General features: G+C 51.7%; 1 protein-coding gene across 2 annotated transcripts in view; it reads right to left on the reverse strand.

Annotated features, from left to right (window-relative positions):
* The window catches only part of CNTLN (centlein), a 2,346,865-nt gene that overhangs the window by 350,699 nt on the left and 1,980,571 nt on the right, over positions 1 to 15,595 (reverse strand). The gene's annotated exons all lie outside the window — the stretch shown is intronic.

Genomic DNA, 15,595 nt, shown 5'->3' on the forward strand with positions numbered 1-15,595 from the left:
GGGAAGCAGCAGAGTGGGCCGGGGCACCCCAGGAAGGAAGTGAAGAGAAAAGGAGGAGTAGCGCCGTTGTAAGTGCAACCCTGCCAACAGAGGCGTCCTCGGTGTGAAAGGCTGGGGCCCAGTTCGTATTAGGCATTGGACTGTCTCCGGTAGCCACAAGGGACCCCTCTGATGGTTGTGCCATCTAATGGACTGGCTGTTAGGCTAGGGGGAGTTAGTAAAGCAAGGAGTTTTGCGTGGCCGTTGGGGATTGTAGTTTCACACCGCTAGTTGGGTATGGTCCGAGCCCAAGAGTCAGGGCAAGGTGGTGCCTCACTCCCCTCAAATGCACCAGACAAGGAAACTAACTGGAGCCATTCTGTGCAGGAGGAGTGCTGTAACTGCTGGGCAGTCCCACTGAGATATACCCTGGAATATATCCTTGAAGGGGAGCAGTGCGAGGATCTCCACCTCGTTAAAACAAGAAGGCTTGACTAAGTGTCAATTAAGCAAAGGGTGTCTTGCCATCCAGCTGCGTAGGGTTCCCACTGCTCCTTTAGGACAATGGTATGATGAGTTGCTGACCCAGTGATAAGGTGATGGAATTCACAAGGAGCTGCTGCCAGTCTGGGACACCACCTTGTGAGGCTTGTGAAGCGTTGGGGCAGTGTTGATGGGCTTGCCTCTAATGGGCCGCAAACCAGCCCAGGTTGGTCCCCTTGCAGTTTACCAGAAAGAATACTGGGCCAGCATTGGGAGGAGGCATGAAGGACCCAGAGTGCCTCTGGCTCTCTGCTTCAGATGGGGCACATCAGTGAAGCTCGGTGCATGGGGTCCCCCGATGCTGGGACACCTGGTCCGGATGCTCGATGTTGCTGAGGGGCTTCTTACCCCGTCAAGGTGCCGGTGCGCACGGCCGGAGCTCTCCCCCATAGGGACGTCATGCTGCACACGGGGGGCCCGGAGCTGGTGGTCACAGACCCGTTGCTGCATCCGATGGTAGGGTCCCCTCGTGGGGGTCGCAGCTGTTCCGGCAACCAATTTGGGTGGAGGAGAGAGCGTGATTGGGATTATTAGAGCTTAGGGAGCTCATCCCTGGGCTTCCCCCTTGTGTCGCCATGGGCTATGCGCATTCCATCCTCCATTTTAGAAGGAGGCGGCGGCCAAGGGGACGTGGGGCTCGGAGCTCGCAGCGCGGCCTCCAGGCGGCCGTCAGCCCCAGATCTTATCTCCTTGCACGCTGCAGGGCTTCTGACACCTCCGGTAGGTTTGTGCATATTTTCAAGAGCTGGAACTGCACCTAAACAAACACAACGGGCCTGTCACGGAGGCCTCTGAGAGAGCGTCCGCATTGCTGGAGCCCCAGGCCATGCCCCGTTGATCTTGTATTTTAAAGGTTGGAATAAAACATCCATCTTTGCAATTGTTTGGGTTACCTCCTGGTGTTCATTATTACATCAAATAAAAGAGCTATGATGGTAGCGTAAACAGAAGCCAAAGCTTAAAATGTCCACAGACAACCAGTGGATATGTATTTAATGGCCTTGTTAACTGAAGCCAAGATGTTACCTTCCCTTTAATGAAGTACATTTTAGGTGAACAGACTTTGCACTGAAAAGTACCCAAACATCCAGAACCCTGCCTACTATGTTTCAGGCAAGTCATTTCAATAATAATCAAGTCTGTAGTTTTACTTGTTCCCATCTGTGTAGATGTCACTAGCTTCCAAAAACTGGTCTGGTTGCTATTTTCCAAAGAGTCAAAAACAAGTTTTCAGCAGATAACAGAATGGGCACATTTTTTAAGCTCCATTAGCTGTTCATATTTGGACCTGAGTTTTTTATCCTTTATTTAATCATCTATCACCAATGATTGTGTTTCTATTGCACACTCACCATTTGGATAATCTAACTGCTGATTTTATTTGTAGGCATTAATTATGGAAACAACAGCTCATTAATGAGTCTAAAGGCCAAATATTTCAAAAGTGCCCGTTAATGTTGCATTCCGTCGCTAGTGGCCCTGCAGTTCCGAATATTGCTGCATTTCATTGCTAGTGGTCATGTATACTGCCCAATAATGTTGTATTTGGTAACTGGTGGCCCTGTACTGCCTGAGTCACTGACCTGCCCCATACTCCCATAGCATTCTCCCTTATATGCCTTTTACCGCACCAACTTCAAACCACACATCCCTAACTATTTACTTTTTGTTCCCACTCTCCTTTTACCATTCTCTCTCCAACTCTGGCCTCTCGCCACTGTGAACATCCATCTCACCTCTTTCCCCCCACTCTACATTACGTCCCACATACAAGAACAAAGAGCCAACCAGCTCACTGTAACCTAATCTAACCCACTCTACCCTGCTTCCCTTCTTGCACTCCCTCCTTGATTTTTGTACAGAAGTAAGCTGGGTGCTACAGAGGGATATGTAAGGAAAGCATGTTTATCAGGGGCAGAGGCCCTGCCGTTAAGCCACACCACCAATCTACTGTGCCTGACCCTCGTTTTCTTGGAGAACCGGAGGCATATCTCACACTCCACCTCCTTATGGTCCAGATGCAGGAAGTAGAGGCATTGCAGGTGCTTGTCTTCTACAAACACATTCCGTAGTCCGTATTTGGTGCAGGGCTTGAAGAGGGACCTTCCCTCCTTCTCCTCTGTCATGGTCCGAGGGTGCAAAGTAGACCCAATGGACTTCTTGAATCTTTGATGATCTTTGCCCTTAAGGGGCGCTGAACTTCACTGACAACGGATCCCCGCTGTCGTTAGATGGAGAAGAGAACAGACAGGGTCTTTTTGGAACAAAAATAGAACCTTTTTCCATCTAAAACACGAAAAAACATAGAAGTAGCTCGCAGAGTAAACTCGAGGACTCCCAACACTGAAACGTGCTGTAGAAATCTGAAGATGGCTACCAGAGGAGGGGCTTAGGGAGAGGAATGTCATTGGATGGGGCACTATCACCCAGAGGACAGTGATTGGTTTAAAGGAGAAATACAGTTTGTAAGTGAAAGTGAAACTGTTTTTTCTTTTGCCAAGGATTCCCAGCCTGACGACGGGCAATAGTCATGAGCATGTGAATCCATAATGTTTCTTCTATTATGTCATCTGATCCTATTAATGATTTACAAAAACATTGTTTGTGCTTTGTTCCATGTCACAATCTGGATTTATGTGGACATTTATTTTAGAAGGCAACTCAGACTATACAAATATTTTCTTACAATAAAAACTCCAAGATCCAACCTATATCAAGGTCTGACACCCTAAACATCAGAGAAGCAGATGCTCTAGAATGTTTAGAATCCCTATGGGCAGAGAATGAATGATTTATTGAACCATTAAGCCTAGAAGATTATCCTTTTGATTTGATTCCATCTAGCCACTTCAAACCTAAATCTGTGTTTGTACCTACAATTATAAATGACCAATATATTGCAATGTTTGAATGTGCATCAAGTCATATTCAGTGAAATTGAATTGGTTTAAAGAAACTACGACCAATTTTACTAAGGCAGAATGCAAAATAGTTAAAGAAATCAACAAAAAACATGAATGGGGCATTAAACCTTCCAACGAATGGCGTAATTTAGCTTTGTGGGATCACAAATTATATACATAAGAGGCATATAAACAAAGGATTGAATTGTTACAATACTAAAACAACTATTTTCACACTGGAAAACATAGGGGCTCCTAACTAAAGATGAATATAACTATCTACACGCAAGACATCCAGTGGCCCACGTTTTGGCTACTACCTAAAGTACATAAAAACAAAAATGTGCCCCAAGAAAGGCCAATTGTTAGTTCATATTGGCTCATTAACGGACCAAATTCAAGCTTTATTATCTTCTGCCACTAGTCACCAGCCTAACATCCTATATCAGGGATACTACTGGTGTGATTTTTCGATTGTAGGAAATACCCTGGGAAAGTGATTATATCTTAGGAACATACAATGTTACATCCTTGTACATCTCCATTAATCATTCAGATGGAATAAAAGCAGTTATTTATTTTCGGAGAAATCGTCCAGCTATTTAGAAGGAGCATACAGCAATGCTTATAGAGATTATTGATTTTGTTTTAAATCGTAACTACTTATTATTCAATAATCAATATTTTTCAGGTACTGCTATCGGGAGTAAGTTTGTACCCTCACATGTGAGCCTGCTGATGGGATATTGGGAGCAATTGTTTGTCTTAGAAAATGAACGCAATATATGGAATAACAATGTGATCATGTGGCTTTGATACATAGATAACCTTTTCAGTTTATGGAAGGGTACACGATCTGATTTACTATTATTTACAGATTTCATCAATAATGATGATTTCAATCTACATTTTGTCTTCAAATTTAGTCAAGGCAAGAGATATCTCGTCCTTGGCACTTAAAGGGTTAAGGCTGACAAGAGGGACAGGGCCACTTCAAATACATTTAGTTCTTGTCTTTCAGGGCTCAACACTGGTGAGTCAGGCTTTTTGGTGTTGCAGTAGGAGTCTGGGTGCTTTGGGAACCAGGCCGGAGTCGAATCGGGGAGCAGCAAGGGCTGACATCAACAATGCAGTGCTGTTTGCTAGTGAAAGCGGCTTGGGTTCAAGATTCTGAGAACAGCAAGCAATGTCGTCAGTGCCTGAAGACGGCAAGCGGGATCGAACAGATCAACAAGGCTTCGGCAACTATAGCAGAAATGGTTTGGAACTCAAAGGGGCTGGTCACCAGGCAGTTATTGTCAAGTTATTGAAGCTTGAAGACTCAACAGGTCTCAGATGTGGAGACAGCAGAGCTTTGTCATTGAGCGAACATGGAGATGCAGTGGTGGTCAAGCGTTGAAAGTGAAGAGTCCAACAGTACCCTTGCAGAAGATTGGACAGTGTTATAGGTGCCAAAACAGGTGCTGAGGCAGTTTAGATTCATGGGTCACTCCCTTGGTTCTTCAGTTGCTGGGAGACCCAGTCCAGAGTCTCATGGGCATTGGTGAGTCCTTTCTCCTGCCCGTCCCAACTAGGAATGTCTGTAGTGAGAACTTTCAGGATTCGGTCATCTCCAGTGAGCAGGGTCGTGGGTACCAGTGTCTAAGTTGCAGTAGGTCTTGTCCAGCCAGCTAGTCATCCTGAATAGGGCCTTTGAATGGTTAGGGAGAAGAGCTTTCCTTCTTGAAGCTCCTGGTCTTCACATCTCTGGCAAAAGATGCTGGAGTAGACAGGACTCCCCATAAGGTTCCAGTGAATCCTCCAAGTAGTGTCCAAAGATGAAACAACTAAGGGCAGGGTCTCCCCGCATTTATATAGGAACAATGCCATAGTGGATTGTTCCAGAATAAACCTGTTGTTAAGGTTCCAATACAGACTGCTGTAACACATGTCCTTTTGACTTCTGATGTCATACCCAGAGTGCTTTGTCTGCAGAAAGTGGGGAGGGGTCCAGGAAGTTTGGGAGCTGTGGCGAACTAAAAAGAGGGCTCAGACCAACGACATACATGATGTAAAGGATCTTTTTTAAAAGTCAAAGAAAACTCTTAATTTGCCCTATTTCTATGAAGGAAGATCCCTACCTATCAAATAAAAAAAGGAATAGTGCTTGTCAAAGAAAACAGTCATTGTTCCAAAATCCTATCTGACTACTCTGGCACTATCAATTAGGAAAATTTCTCCTGCAACCTTCATACAAAATGATTGCATGTCTTTCGCTCAGTTTCAATAGGATGCATGCCCCTTTGGGTTTCTCAGGGTCCCAAAACCTCTGGGCAGTTCCCAGATTTTATACATAGTGTTTGTAACAATTCCAACCAGATTGACGTAGGGCATTCGCCTGTTCAGGTTTCGCAGGGTTACTTAACCTGGTTGGCTTTCCCAGTCTTTATTCACAGTGTTTGTATCTTTGTAGATCTTATTCATGTGGGTTGTTTGCCCACTTGCGTTTCTCAGGCTCCTGTAACCTCGTTGGCTTTTCTCAGCCTTGTTTTAAAGTACTTGTACCTCTCAATGATGGTCTTTCCGTGGGAGCGTTTGCCTCCCTGTTGCTGCTTGTCTTTGCAGTTAATGTCCTTAGGGCATAGAGCTCGGGGATCCAGGCTTTCTATAACTAGTTCTTGTCGGCGTTGGTTACCGGGCTCTGAGTCCACCAAGCATTTCTGTGGTTGCGCCACCTAAGGAAACCTGTGCTTCTCAGTTTCCGCCACCTTCCCCAACCAAGACTTCATGATCAGAGAAAACACCAGCCTTCCAGCGTCTGGCTAGCATTAGCCTCGCTCTCTATGCTCCAGCGGGTTCACTGCCAAGCGTGGCTACATCTCTTCAGGACGCCTCTGCCAAAGAGCTTGCCTCTGCATAGGGGTCATACACCCCACGGCACACAGGAGTTGCCTTTTCTCCACTCACAGTTCCTGTTCATAGTGACTTGTTTTACTGGAAAAGGAACGGTTTGTCCTTCCTCCATGTCTCTGGTGCTCAGATGAACAGCAGGAGTGGGTGTCTGTACCCCAAGGCAAAAACAAGGAAACAGTACTTGCAAGACTGAAGCCTGTACGGGTCAGACAGGAACTGAACAATGAATGCCTCCTGAAGCAGGAACCAGCACACTATTAATATAGCATATGGTACAATACTGAAACGTGATAAAGTAAAGGGTCAGAGATTGCAAGCTGGGAAAACTAGCAGCCAAACTCTGAACAAAGGAATAACACAAGCCCAAATAAGGACAAGAACAGTAACAGAAATATCCAGGGACGAAAAGGAAGTCAAAGTAAGCAAGGTGCAGGACAGAGACCTGGGGCCAGATTACACAAACATTGCACCAGGGCACGTGCACAGTTTGCACGGTATTAGCACTAGGGCAAAGTTTGCCCTATTTTTCAAAACACTGGGACACATTAAAAAACCATTGCACCTCGACAAGTGCACTTTGGCATATTAAAAGCACCAGGGCTAAAATTGCTCTAGTGCTAAAAAGATACATGTTGGATGCATTTTTGATTCAGGGCAAAGTTTGCCCTAGTGCTAATACCATTCCGTATTAGCACTAAGGCAAACTTTGCCCTGGTGCAAACATGTAGTGAAAATGCATCTTTTCTGCATTAAGGCAAGTTTTGCCATAGGGAACAAGTTAATTACCTGTAACTGTTGTTCTCCAGCATGGGTCTGGCATGGATTCACATGCTCATGAATATTCCCCGTCGTCAGGCTGGGAATCCTCGGTAAAAAAAAATCAGTTTCGTTTCTGATCTGTCTTTCTTAGTAGTAACCAATCACTGATCTCTGGGTCATACTGCCCCCAGCCAATGACTGCCCTCTCTGGCAGCCATCCTCAGATTTGGTAGCAAGCAAAGTGGCAGTATGACCAAGTGAAGAGCCGTAGAGGGGTAGGCGGGAGGGTTCGCATGTGAACCCATGCCAGACCCATGCTGGAGAACAACAGTTACAGGTAAGTAACTTGTTCCTTCTCCAGCATGGGGTCTGGCATGGATTCACATGCTCATGAATAAAAGAATACATAGCAGTACACACATGCACAACCACGGGAGGTGGCAACAGGCTCAACATTAAGCATTACATCCAAAACTCAACATTAAACAATTCTTACCTCCTCGCCAGGCTCACCTTAGGAGAACAGGTTGCACAGCACTGCTTGGCCGACCCTGGACTTCTACCTGGAGTCCCGATTGACGCAGTAGAATCTTGTGAAGGTGTGCATCGACCTCCACGGAGCAGCCCTGCAGATGTCCAGCAGGGGCACACCAGACAGGAACGCCGTGGTAGCAGCGATCGCTCTGGTCGAATGGGCTCTCTGACGGCCAGGCAGCGGTCGGTTTGCCAACCGGTGACAGTGCATGATGCAGCCGGAGAGCCATCTGGAAATGGAAGTCTTCGAGAGAGCCTTCCCTTGATTCACAGATCCAAAGTTCACAAACAGCTGCGAAGTCTTCCGAAAACTTTTCGTGCGATCCACGTAAAACTTCAGCGCTCTAGCTACATCCAGCGAGTGCGAAGTCCTCTCGGCCGGCGTTGAAGGTGACGGGAAGAAAACTGGTAACACCAAGGGCTCGTTGAGGTGGAAGTCCGACGGCACCTTGGGCATGAAGGAGGGGTGCGTCCTCAGCACCACCCTCGTGTCATGAAAAGTCAAGTATGGAGGCTTGCAAGATAGGGCCTGGATCTCTCCCACTCGTCGTACAGAGGTGATGGCCACGAGGAACACTGTCTTCCATGACAGGAACTTCAAAGGCGCCGAATGCATAGGCTTGAATGGGGCCCCCATGAGCCTGGTCAGCACCACATTAAGCTCCCACGCCGGGGCAGGAGCCTTCTCTGGTGGGAACGATCGGAATAGTCCCTTCATAAATTCCTTCACCAGGCGGTGAGACCACAAGGACGCCCGTCCCGTAGTCCTGGTATATCGGGAGATGGCAGCGAGATGTATTTTGATGGAGGCGTGAGCCAGTCCAGCTTTGGCCAGCGACAGTAGGTACGGCAGTACTTGAGGGGCCGTAATCCGCAGAGGGTTAATCTTCTATACACGGCACCAGACAGAGAACCTCTTACATTTCTGACCGTAACACTTGAGAGTGGAGGATGCCCTGGCCTTTGCAAGAACCTCTCTGCAATCAGCCGGTATATCGTACCCTCCAAACTCTAGTGCCGCAGGAGCCAGGCCTGCAAGTTCAGCAACTGTGGATCGTGATGGAGAATGGCGCCTCCTTCTCTGGAGAGAAGATCCGCGTCCGCCGGCAGCTTGACTGGTGGGGATGTTGACAAGTCCAGAAGGTCCGGGAACCAGATCTGCCTCGGCCACACCGGTGCGACGAGGATCATCCTGCACCTGGACTTCTTGAGCTGGTTTATGAGTCGGAGCAGCAACGGCAACGGAGGGAACGCGTATAGAAACAGGCCGTCCCAAGGGAATGAGAGAGCATCGCCCATGCTCCTCAGCTGTGGGAACCTGCTGGCGAACCTCTGGCACTTGGAGTTTGTCGCCGTCGCGACAGGTCGATCTGGGGCTTGCCCCATCGTTGGAAGAGCCGATCCACTTGATCCTGGCATAGTTCCCACTCGTGGCACGAGCGCAGCTCCCTGCTGAGTGAGTCGGCGATGGTGTTTTTTATTCCTGCCAAGTGGAAGGGAACCAGAAACATCCCCTGGGCGAGGGCCCAGTGCCACAGATCCTGGGCCTCCTTGGATAGGGCTGGGGATCTGGTGCCCCCCTGCTTCCTTATGTAAAACATTGTGGTGGTGTTGTCGGTGAAGATCCTCACCACTTTGTCCTTGAGGGACGGAAGGAACGACTTGAGCGTCCAGAACACTGCTCAGAGCTCCAGGATGTTGATGTGGAGAGACCTCTCCTCTGGGAGCCACAGGCCTTTTGCGTGGAGATCTCTGGTGTGGGCCCCCCAACCCTCCAGAGAGGCGTCCGTAGCCACCGTCTCCTGTAATGCCGGGGTTTGAAAGTCCGTGCCTGTAGTGAGGTGAGCCCGGGTGCCCCACCATAGGATCGCCCGACGGAACTCCTCGTCGAGAGGGATCCTGTCCTCGAAGCAGCCCCTCGACTGAAACCAGCGGGTGTCGAGGAACTCCTGTAGCGGACGCATCCGAAGTCTGCAAAGGGGTACAAGGTAGATGCATAAGGACATCATCCCGAGAAGGGACTTGATGGGCCTCACCCTGGCCACGTCCATGGCTAACAGGCGCCGCACCTTGCCCAGGATGGTTTTGGTCCTCTCCTTTGAAGGGGAGGCCAATTGCTCCACTGTATCGAGCTTCGCTCCCAGAAACAGTGCTACTTGCGATGGAAGCAGGAGGGATTTGGGGTAGTTGATGGCGAACCCCAGCGCCGTGAGTAACCGGACGGTCCCCGCCCTATGTTGGACGGCGAGTTCCCTTGTCCTTGCCCAGATTAGCCAGTCGTCCAAGTAGGGGTAGACGTGGATCCACTGCAGGCGCAGCCGCGCTGCCACTGGTGCCAGGCACTTGGTGAAAACCCTGGGTGCCGACTTTAATCCGAACGGTAGGGCTCGGAATTGGTAGTGGCGTCCCTGAACCACGAACCTGAGGAACTTCTGGTGCCTTTTTAGAATGGGGAAGTGGAAGTAGGCATCCTCCAGGTCCAACGACAATAGGAAGTCGCCTTCCTCCAGCTGTCCCAGCACGTGTTGGAGGGTGACCATCCTGAATTTCTGCGCCTTGATGTATTTGTTTAACCGACGCAGGTCCAGGATGGGGCGCCAACCGCCTGTCTTCTTTCTGACGAGGAAGTACCTTGAGTACACTCTGGAGCCCCGGAGCTTCCTGGGGACGAACTCGATAGCACCTTTCTTGAGCATCGCCTTTACCTCCAACAGCAGTTGAGGGACATGATTCTCCTTCCTGGCCACGGGAGGAATGCCAGGGCACTTCTTTTGGAATCCCAGCGAGTGCCCGTTGGCCAGGATGTCCAGCACCCAACGATCGGTGGAGATGGACTTCCACACTCTGACGAACTTCGTGAGCCGGCCTCCCACCAGGGTGCTTCGTTGGGGTCCCGACAACCCGGCCGGGTCAGTCTTTTCTGGAGGTGGCCTTGCCGCCTTGGCCTCCTTGGCGACGGCGGCGTGATCCCCCTTGCTTGCCGCGACCTCTGTAGGCCTCCTGGGAAGAGGAGCGGGCCGCCTGGCAGTAAGTGGAGGAGCCACCGCTGGATCCTTTGGAGGCACCCTGTCTGCCCGAAAGGGCTGTTGCTGTTAAAGCACCCCAAGGGCCCGGGTCGTCTCCGAGTCGGTCTTGATGGCCTGTAGAGACTCGTCCACCACTTTACCAAAAAGGTTGTTGCCATCGAACGGCATGTCCAACACTCTGGTCTGGACGTCTTGGCGAAAGTCTGTCACCTTGAGCCATCCTCATTGTCGGAGGCAAACTCTGTTGCCCATTTGGCGAAATCCGGTATCGGCAATGTCCGTTGCCACCGTTATGGCGTGATCCAACGCCACCTCGCCTTGTAGCAGAATCTCTAGTGCCTCTGCCCTTTTGTCATCAGGCAGGAAGTCTAGCAGGGGAGCTATCTTGAACCAGAGCTCCCTGTCGTAGCGGGCTACGATCGCTAAGGCATTGGCCGCCTTAATCGTCGTCGCCGCCGACGAGATGACTCGTCGTCCCATGGAGTCCAACTTCTTGCCCTCGCTGTCCAGCGGGTACGTGGAAGTTGAAGCCACTGCGCCCGCAGCCTTCTTCTTAGCCATTGCCGAGATGACCGAGTCCGGCGTGGGCTGGGCCCTGAGGCACAAGGGGGCGGCATCGGGGACTCAGTACTTCTTCTCGTACCTGTCCCTTTTGGCGGGTGTCGTGGAAGAGTTCTTGAGGACAGCAAGCCCCTCGTCCCAGATGTCGTCGAGTAAAGGCACCGCAAGGACCGTCTTCCTCTTGGCCTCTCGTCGTTGGTACAGAAACCCCTCCTTTTTCTCTTCTTCCGGGTAGAGTTGGAAGAGCTCGGATGCCCTGGTTATCATGGCGTGGAAAGAGCCAACCTCGTCGGCCGGAGACGCCCGCGGGGGGGGGGGTGACGACGGGATGTCTGTCGTGGCGTTGCTGCCGTCATCGTCTGTCCCCGTTGCTGTATCCGTCGCCGTATCCTCTCTAGGGTCCGGCGAGGGGGATGAGGGGTCCACCGGTCTTGCAGGCAGGTACCAAGGGCGGAGCGGGATGGACTCTCCTCCGCTTGTTCGGAGGGCTTGCCGACGGGCCTGGTTCTGGCTCCTCCGTCGGGGTGCGCGGTAATCTCGTCCTTATCTAGGTACATAAGGATTGGATTTCTGCCGAGCTATCCTGGGGCACGGGCAATGGCTGCGACGGACGGGATGGCTGCTCCACTGTGCCCTGTTCGTCGTCATCGTCGCTATCTTCGATCACGTCAGCGGGAACCGTCCCCTGGGATCGAACCTTCTCGAACCTCTCATTGAGGGTTATGAACCTCTCTTTGGGGCCTATGGACCTTTCGTCGAGGCCCTTCTCGGTTTCCACCAGTTCCTCCTCAGAGGCTGATTCCGAGTCTGTAATGGCCACCGGGGGCTTCACGGGGGTCTTAGCGATGGGCTGGAAAGAGGATTCCCTCTGCGGTGGCAGGGATACTCTGGGCCCAGAGGCCGTTTCCACTGGCGTAGTCTCAGCCGGCTCCACCAGGCTCGTAGCAACCACTTCGGTAGAGGCCTTAGCCGGGTGGACCAAAGCCCTCACCACCTTAGGTGCGTCCTGGGCCTTCGTCTTGTGGGGAGGGTCAGCGCCTCGCTCCCCCTTCGAGATCGACCGGTTCCGCTCCAGCGGCCTACCCGGGTTCTCGGACGACTTCTTCCCCGAACCAGAGCGCTGGCTCGTGGCCGAACGTGCCGGGGAAGTAGCGCCCTGCTTGGCAACCGAAGAGCCGGACCTTTTGGCGCTCCCGGTGCCCGCGGACTTGCAGTGCTTGGCCTTCTGTTGGGCCCCCATCGCTGGGGCACCCTCACAGGACTTAGAAGCCCGCTCAGACTTCTTCTTCGCCTTTTCCAGCCAGGTGGCGAGGCGGGAACTACGATCTGGTTTGGTCCGTTCCGAAAGATTCTTGCAGAACGTACAGTCTTTCTCCACGTGCGTCTTTTCCTCATAAAGGCAATAGAGACATCGCGAATGCTTGTCCTCCTTGAAAACGTTATATAATCCGCATCCAGGGCAGTTCCTGAACAGCTTGGATCCGGGCGTCGAGCTTCCCTTGTCCCGGGCCATGTCTGTAGAGGTAGGCCGCAGATCTTCCGGAATCCTCCAAGAAGTGTAAACTCAATGAAAACTTCACCCTTGAGGGGCGTAGTAGAATTCCAAAACGGGTATCCGTTATCGGAAGTAGAAACGGTGCAGCTTGAGGCTCGATTAAACCGAAAAAATGAGAAAGACTCCTGAAAAAAAAGTGTGAAAACGCAGTAAAAAAACCCGAGAACTAAACACGAGGACTCCCAACACTTGAGCGTGCGGTAAAAATCTGAGGATGGCTGCCAGAGGTGGGTCTTAGGGAGAGGGCAGTCATTGGCTGTGGGCAGTATGACCCAGAGATCAGTGATTGGTTACTACTAAGAAAGACAGATCAGAAACGAAACTGATACTGATTTTTTCTTTACTGAGGATTCCCAGCCTGGTTGCGCAGCACTGCTTGGCCGACCCTGGACTACTCCCTGGAGTCCCGATAGACGCAGTAGAATCTTGTGAAGGTGTGCGTCAACCTCCACGTAGCAGCCCTGCAGATGTCCAGCAGGGGCACACCAGACAGGAACGCCGTGATAGCAGCGATCGCTCTGGTCGAATGGGTTCTCGGACGGCCGGGCAGTGGTCGGTTTGCCAACCAGTGACAGTGCATGATGCAGCTGGAAAGCCATCTGGAAATGGAAGCCTTCGAGAGAGCCTTCCCTTGATTCACAGGTCCAAAGTTCACAAACAGCTGTGATGTCTTCCGAAAAACTCTTTGTGCGGTCCACGTAGAACTTCAGCGCTCTAGATACGTCCAGCGAGTGCATAGTCCTCTCGGCCTGCGACAAAGGCGACGGGAAGAAAACTGGCAACACCAAGGGCTCGTTAAGGTGGAAGTCCGACGGCACCTTGGGCATAAAGGAGGGGTGCATCCTCAGCACCACCCTTGTGTCGTGAAAAGTCAAGTATGGAGGCTTGCAAGATAGGGCCTGGATCTCTCTCACTCGTCGTGCGGAGGTGATGGCCACGAGAAATGCTGTCTTCCACGACAGGAACTTCAACGGCGCCGAATGGATAGGCTCGAATGGGGCCCCTATGAGCCTGGTCAGCACCACGTTGAGCTCCCACACCGGGGCAGAGGCCTTCACCGGCGGGAACAATCGGAATAGTCCCTTCATAAATTCATTCACCAGGCGATGAGACCACAAGGACGCCCGTCCTGTAGTTCTGGTGTATCGGGAGATGGCAGCCAGATGTATCTTGATCGAGGCGTGAGCCAGTCCAGCTTTTGCCAGCGACAGTAGGTATGGCAATACTTGAGGGGCCGTAACCCGCAGAGGGTTCATCTTCTGTGCACGGCACCAGACAGAGAACCTCTTCCACTTATGTCCATAGCACTTGAGAGTTGAGGACGCCCCGGCTTTTGCAAGAACCTCTCTGCAGTCAGCCGGGATATCGTATCCTCCAAGCTCTAGTGCTGCAGGAGTCAAGCCTGCAAGTTCAGCGACTCCGGGTCGTGATGAAGAATGGCGCCTCCTTCTCTCGAGAGAAGATCCGCGTCCGTCACCAGCTTGATAGGTGGGGACGCTGACAAGTCCAGAAGGTCCGGGAACCAGATCTGTCTCGGCCACGCCGGTGCGACGAGGATCATCCTGCACCTGGACCACTTGAGCTGGTGCCAGGTGGAAGGGAACCAGAAACATCCCCTGGGCGACGGCCCAGTGCCACAGATCCTGGGCCTCCTTGGATAGGGCTGGGGATCTGGTGCCTCCCTGCTTCCAGATGTAGAACATCGTGGTGGTTTTGTCGGTGAAGATCCTCACCACTTTGTCCTTGAGGGACGGAAGGAACGATTTGAGCGCCCAGAACACGGCTCGTAGCTCCAGGATGTTGATGTGGAGAGACCTCTCCTCCGGGAGCCAGAGGCCTCTTGCATGGAGATCTCCGGTGTGGGCCCCCCATCCCTCCAGGGAGGCGTCCGTCGTCACCTGATACGCCGGGGTCTGAAACTCTGTGCCTGCCATGAGGTGCGCACGGGTACCCCACCATAGAATCGCCCGACGGAACTCCTCGTCGAGCAGGATCCTGTCTTCGAAGCTGCCCGCCGCTTGAATCCAGCGGGCGTCGAGGAACTCTCGTAGCGGACGCATCCAAAGTCTGCAAAGGGGCACAAAGTAGATGCATGAGGATATCATCCCGAGGAGGGACTTGATGGACCTCACCCAAGGCCACATCCGTGGCTAACAGGCGCTGCACCTTGCCCAAAATGGCCTTCATCCTTTCTTCCGACGGAGATGGCAATCGCTCCACTGTATCGAGCTCCGCTCCCAGAAAGAGTGCCACCTGCAATGGAACCAGGTGGGATTTGGGGTAGTTGATGGCGAATCCCAGTTCCGTGAGCAGGCGTACGGTCCTCGCTGTGTGTTCAACAGCGAGTTCTCTTGACCTTGCACGGATTAGCCAGTCGTCCAGGTAGGGGTAGACGTGGATCCCCTGCAGGCGCAGCCGCGCTGCCACTGGTGCGAGGCACTTGGTGAACACCCTGGGTGCCGACTTTAATCCGAACGGCAGGGATCTGAATTAGTAGTGACGCCCCTGGACTACGAATCTGAGGAACTTTCTGTGTCCTTTTAGAATGGGGATGTGGAAGTAAGCATCCTCCAGGTCCAACGACGATAGGAAGTCGCCCTCCTCCAGCTGTCCCAGCACGTGTTGGAGTGTGACCATCCTGAATTTCTGTGCCTTGATGTACTTGTTTAACCGACGCAGGTCCAGGATGGGGCGCCAACCGCCTGTCTTCTTTCTGACGAGGAAATACTGTAGGTATACTCCTGAGCCCCAGAGCCTCTTGGGGACGAGCTTGATGGCACCTTTCTTGTAGATCGCCCTTACCTCCAACAGCAGTTGAGGGACGTGATTCTCCTTCCTGGCCA

The sequence above is a fragment of the Ambystoma mexicanum genome, chromosome 6p, assembly GCF_040938575.1.
Source record: "Ambystoma mexicanum isolate Mex_15411 chromosome 6p, UKY_AmexF1_1, whole genome shotgun sequence".
Taxonomy (NCBI): Eukaryota; Metazoa; Chordata; class Amphibia; order Caudata; family Ambystomatidae; genus Ambystoma; species Ambystoma mexicanum.